Source organism: Sphaeroforma arctica (assembly GCF_001186125.1).
Source record: "Sphaeroforma arctica JP610 unplaced genomic scaffold supercont1.1220, whole genome shotgun sequence".
Taxonomy (NCBI): domain Eukaryota; class Ichthyosporea; order Ichthyophonida; genus Sphaeroforma; species Sphaeroforma arctica.
Window position 1 is genome coordinate 13,048 of NW_014039338.1, and position 6,381 is coordinate 19,428.

The following is a 6,381-nucleotide window of genomic DNA, read 5'->3' on the forward strand; positions in this document are numbered from 1 at the left end:
GTACTATATAGTATATATATACGTATATATATATATATATATATATTAGCTACTAGAGACTGTGGAGAGTTGGGGTATGGTAGTATATAGCTGTATATAGAATATTGCCACTGAAGTCTCTTGAAAGACCCAAGGGAGTGTGGGATTAAGTTTCGTGTGTGTGATTATGTTGAATGAAGAACGTATTTGGAGAGCTCCATGTCAATTTTCATGTAGATACTGGTCTGTATATTAGTTGTACTGTAAATCGAAAACTCAAGGTACGGTGGTACATAATACATATCTATACAGATTCTATTCATAACAAATTTATACCGTACTGCTCAATCTACCATGTACACTATGAGTATTTGCAAGGCCCAAGGTATATTGGACGATAGTATTTAGCGACCACTTGAAATTCTTTTACGAAGACCCACAGGGCTCTTATACAGTTGTTATTATATTTGAAGACAAAACTATATTCATATTCGAGCACTGAAGGTATAATATAAACTACTGATCATTGTTAAATATTAACAAAAGGGTTTCTTGTCATTAGCAGGCTTATGATAGAGTAATATGCAGTTCATAGCTATGCTAGTATCATAGCCACTACAACCACTTGCAAAACCTTTCGTATATATGATTGGCATCTAACCGTTTCAAAAAAGGTCTCATACTCTACGGATCGGTAAATAAAGCTATATAGAGTCAAGCCCATCTGTTATCCTACATTGTTCATATAAAATACACCGACCTAATCAAGTTAATCTATACTCATATACACGAACAGACACTCCAGGAGGTGTGCACACAGCCGCAAGTGAACACAAGAACGAGGACACATCGTTCTTATTCCCAGCTCTGCCGGAGGGAGATGGGACGCCTGAGGTGATACTATCAAGCGCTGGGGAGTACCGGTTGCTGAACTGTGGTGATGAATAGGATGAGGTTGAGCTTAAAAGAAATAAATAACGTTAAAGTACACAGATGCAACTTACAACTGCCACAAATGCACACATGGCAATGTACACGCACGCATCTTAAATACGCACATTGACTGATTTCGCTTGCCAATGTTTGTTAATTTGATACTGCTAGATAATACGCAAGGCCATATGCCGTTCATAATTTCATAGCACCTCATAGTAAGCCAATCAACGCCTTCTAGTTAGATAGGCCAGCATGTAGTGCGGAACTAAAACTCATTTCTACTTCAAATAGGAGCCACATCTATGAGATGCTCGAATATGGGACGGGGAATCGGGAGCTCTGCGATAATACTCTACGTAAAATGGGTACAATTCCCAAGAGTTTAGAATAGTTTATTTACTTCAATCTGTTTCCGCGCAATACAGTGTAGATATGCACAATATTTACACTATTCTATCTGTACCTAATTTTCGGAAAATTAGATCAAATACGAGACTCTCCAAGTAATAATGACGAATCCTGTCACAAAAATCTACACTACTATTATGATAGCTTTGTACAGCTGTGTGCCCTGGGAGGGATAATCGCATTTGGGCGACATTATAACAGCATTTGGGTGACAGAAATACTCCCAGAATACAAAACGCATATTGAAGTTCATAAAATCTTGTAGTGTATCCAACTGATGTTGCTAGCTAGCATGTATATTATGACAATTGTCTGATGGACAAAATGCTTCCTGGTGATTGTTCACAAGTATTTAAACATCGATCGCAAGAGAAAGGAAAGACTAAAAACAGCTGTATTATTAGATCAAGAAGACAGTACAATTCTCCATAGTTCACAGAGTAGAGTCATACACCATGTCGTTGCCGTTAAGAAGTTAGCCTCTAAATCATACAATTGAATCCTGAAGGCTATACACAAGTTCGAGAATCCGAACGATTGGAAGTCGAAATATGCGTCTCTACCTCTCTGGGACTGGAACATGGGAATTGGGATGTATGTACCACAATCAAACTCGACACTCGAGATTCGAGTTTTCGACACTCGTGACGTTGTCGACTCATGAGCCGTGACTCACGGACTCACGGTGCACAAAGTGACGAGGGTTTGCCTTTTGTTAGCTTGGTACCATCAGCATATTTATTTGTTTGTATTTTCAATATAACAATGTTTAAAATAAAAAAATAACATATATAGAAACAGACTAGATAAAATAATAATATTTGATCATACGTAGCCTCCTTGATATTTTTTAGAAGGGTATGAAATATTACATACAAATAAATATTTTATTGGTTGATTTTGTTTTTGGTTAAATTCTTTAAGAAAAAAAGCGGAAAAGCCGTGCATAGTGAGCATTGAGCCACTGACTCACTGAGCCGTCAACTGTCACTGTCGAAAGCCCTTTTTGTTTTTTAAAAAGAAATTTAGAAAACAGTTTTACGTTTTTAGAATCTTTTTATTACAGTAGAGATTTTACCTGTCCACCAATCAACAGTTCCGTTTGCTACCTTATTATATAAACTACTTCTCTTTTACTCTAAGCAAGACTCCCAATATTTCGACGCTTTTAACTTCCCGCCGACGCAAGCGGTGATTTATTTTATTCAATTGATTGAACTCTAAAATGTTGTCAAAATTTAGTATAAAACTATGAATGATAAATATTTAATTTAGACTTTGCGACTTGCGTGTTTTTCTGTTTTTGTTTAGACTCTTTTGTGATTTCAAGATTTGTCCTGAGCAAAATATAGTATTGCTATTGGTTCGGCTGTGACTCTCATTAGAATGAAGAATGCAGATTGCAGTCTTTGCAGTTTGCAGACGTGTTGTGTCAGTGTGTCATGTGTCAATACTGTGCAGCGATTCGACTTCTAAGTTCGTATTTATCTCGGCATTTCGCGTTCAATTTAGAAAGCTATTTAAAAAAAAGGATTTCGCAGAATGCCTATTTATTTGTCACCGGTCACCACAAGAACGCAGAAAGGGACCTAATACGAATCACATTTGGGCTATTTTATTAAATAGCTGTTATATGTTGCACCTTAGAGTTCGAATATTGCACCTATACATACGATTAGACTGAAGTATATTTATATACGCCATTGATTTTTTTTAAAAAGCGTCAAATGTGGCGTACTTCGTCATAGCCCTCTCAATTGAACAGACTTCGTACTGGCAGTCTGTTAACTATTTTATCCTGCTGTGTATTTTACTTTTTGTCAAATTTCTAGAACAACCTAGTTTTGAGAGCTACTATTGGTTCATTATTAGTCGAGTCTCTATTCTAATGTGTGTGTGGGACTGTGGGACTGTGAGACGTGTGAGTGACTGAGTGTGGGACTGCGGGTCTGTGGGACTGTGGGTCTGTGGGACTGTGGGTCTGTGGGACTGTCAGCCTGTCAGACAGCTATTAGCTAAACACAGATGCACACGGTATTTTTAATCCATAAAACGAGCCTACGTATGGTGCAGTCGGATATAGATCACCTTACTTCAAACCCGAACTTTGGCAGAGCGTGGAACTCGACGTAGTGATTAGCTGTGACCCCATCGAGGGGATAGATAGCGGAAACGGCTTGTACTGACTTGTTCTTGAAAATCACCCGGAAACCTTTTCAAACAAATGTTTGGTTCGAGCTCTACCAAAACCAAAAATCTCAAAAATTGGCCGTTTTGGATATGCTATTATATACACTATTTGGGTCAATATGAGGCACTTTTAAGGTCGATAAAGGTACAATTCAATACCTCAAAATACCTGGCAATTATCTAATAGTCCCTATTGACATGTGATGTCACTCACAAAGTTAGAAAACACTATTATGGCAAGTAGCCGTATTGTTACTATACTATATATATAATGTGACAGTGCACACTTGTAATTGGCATTTTCTGATGCGATAGGCATGTCGAACAGGTCAAGGCACTTGAGTGGTGGTCGGGTGAAGTGACATAAATTACGGGGCAGACAAACGAACAAGGTTGCTGCAGTTGTACAAGATGAAGAGTTTGAACCTGATGATATAAAGTTGATTAGTGATGAGTGTCAAACCCACGACATATATCTGTTCAGGCTTCGCAGTCGCATCATTAAGAGAGAATACCTTCTCTTCGACAATCTCTGCTGCGTATAGCTCTGTTGATACTCGTTGAAGCATTTTCTTTCGCTTCTTCATAGTGTGGTGTCTGTGAACACTTTTGTGGTTTGACAATGTACATATTAGATTTACAAAGTAGTGTTTCATTTTTTTTTGGCCACCACATCGGCTGTCACGGTCGGATATTTGGCCTCATCAAAATGGGCGATTTTTTTTACGGCAATGGCTTCCTTTACACAGTCCTAATCACACAGGATATTTTGTTTTTGAAAATTACATTTTTTTGACAAAAATATAAAAAAGTAAAGGACCAAGTAGGGTGGTCTATATCCGACTGCACCAAATGTATGACAAATATTAATATTTTCGTATAATTTTTTAAGAGCAAATAGATTTTTACTTTTTAGTAGAATATGCAGCGGGCGCCGACTCGCCGAGCCTATAAACTATAAAGGCCCTACATTTAAAAATAGCTATAAGCCCTAAAGTTTGCAAACATTTGCGACTATGCTATTTGTTTTAAAAAAACAAATTCAAAATTAATCAGCCTTTTGAGTCTTTGACTAATGACAACAACTTGACGAGTTGGGGAAAGTGTGAGATCGCGACTTCGCGAGTGGATGGTTTTAAATTAGATAACTTTTTATCAGTCGACTTATCGCTCAAGTCTCAACTTTGTTTGTTTGTTTGTTTGTTTTTGCTTTGTTTTAAAAACAAAACAAAAGCAAAAAGTCCTTATATGTATATAAAATATTTTTGATATCTATCAAATGCGTATTGTGATTAAAAATATATATATGATAATTACATCATCACTTTTGTATCAAAAAATTGTGGTCAAAAATTCCGAGTCTAAATTTAGAAGGCACGAGGGGCCTGGTCCGCCGCGGGCAGGGATGTCTTTTAAAAACAATCGGGATCAGAAATTTCTGATTGATGACTCGTATTCTGTATTATTTTTTAAATGTTTTGGGTCTGCGGGCAATTTTGGGTGGAATTCGTTCGCGTACATTTCAGAGAGTTCTGCGAGAAGCGAGTCAAGTGACTCATCATTTCTCACACAAATGTGTTAGTTGTGGGAGGGCAATGCACGCCAATTGTGGCATGACAATTGGCGAAGGATTTGGTAGTAGTAGCAAGGCTGTTTATCGAGCGATGAATGTAAACCACCCGCAGCAAAGCAGAACGACAAAGACTCAGATACATCACAAACCAGCACAAAGAAGAAAGTCTCTAAGAAAAGAGTTAAACGCAAGTCTTCGAAGCAGAAGATACATTTATCTGATGCCACAAGTTACAAGGTTGTTCGTATAATGAAGAAAGGAGGATATATGCAGAAGACTTGGGCTGTTAATGTCTACAACAAATACCTAATGGAAGGAGCGGCCAAAGAAGTAACAGCCGACTATTCAATTAGTCTAAAGTCTCTGTAACGTTGTATGTTTTATCGGTTTTAGGGTTGGGTGTTGTAGGCGCAGTACAAATCAACATAAACCTGAAAAATAGGTCCCAGTCCCCATTTTACCAATATTGTCTACCTCTATTTCTGTACAATTTTTGGCCGAAATCGGACCCTAGACAAAATGGATGTTTGACTGTAGTGGGATTCAATTTATTCACCAATCAGAAAGGGTTTTTATAAAATGTGTGTACAAGTTGAAAGACGTTTCTGCCACGGGGCACGGGCTGGAAATCGCAGTTCCCGTACAAAAAGCTTCTGAATATGTATTTACTTCTGATTTTGATTCCAAATTTCGAGAACAATTTTTGTTCTCGAAATTTTGTCCTCGTTCAGAAAATGTTTCATCTTTCCTTGAAATGAAAGTTTTTCGGCCTCTCCATGGGTTCAATTATAAATTTCTGATTCTGAACGTGCAAAATCAGAAATTTCTGATCCCGTTAAAAAAGACATCCCTTGAAAATTGTTTTTTGCTTTACAAATACAAAACAGTGAAACTTTAATTTTTATTATTATAAACAGTTAATTTTTCGTTTGTCACGACCACACTAAATAAATATTTTATTTATAATATTTACGTGATACTTTCCCGCATTTATAGGCCTTCATTGTTTATTTTTGTTTTTGTGGAAAAAAACATAAATAAATTTTTATATGTCCAGTCCTGAAAAAAAAAACCATATAAAGAGGTTGACAGTTCTGGGTCAGGTTTACACTACCAGCCTCAGTGCCAGGTTCAGCGACTGAATTGTGGGACAATGTTGTTTTGTCTGGCTCGGTCGCTACATATGCAGCTTGTGTCGATTTGTTTGACTTAATCGGTAAGCCATTGTGGAACAAAGAATCACCACGATATACTTATGTGTGCGTGGCATGGCATGTATGTGTGTGTATGGATAG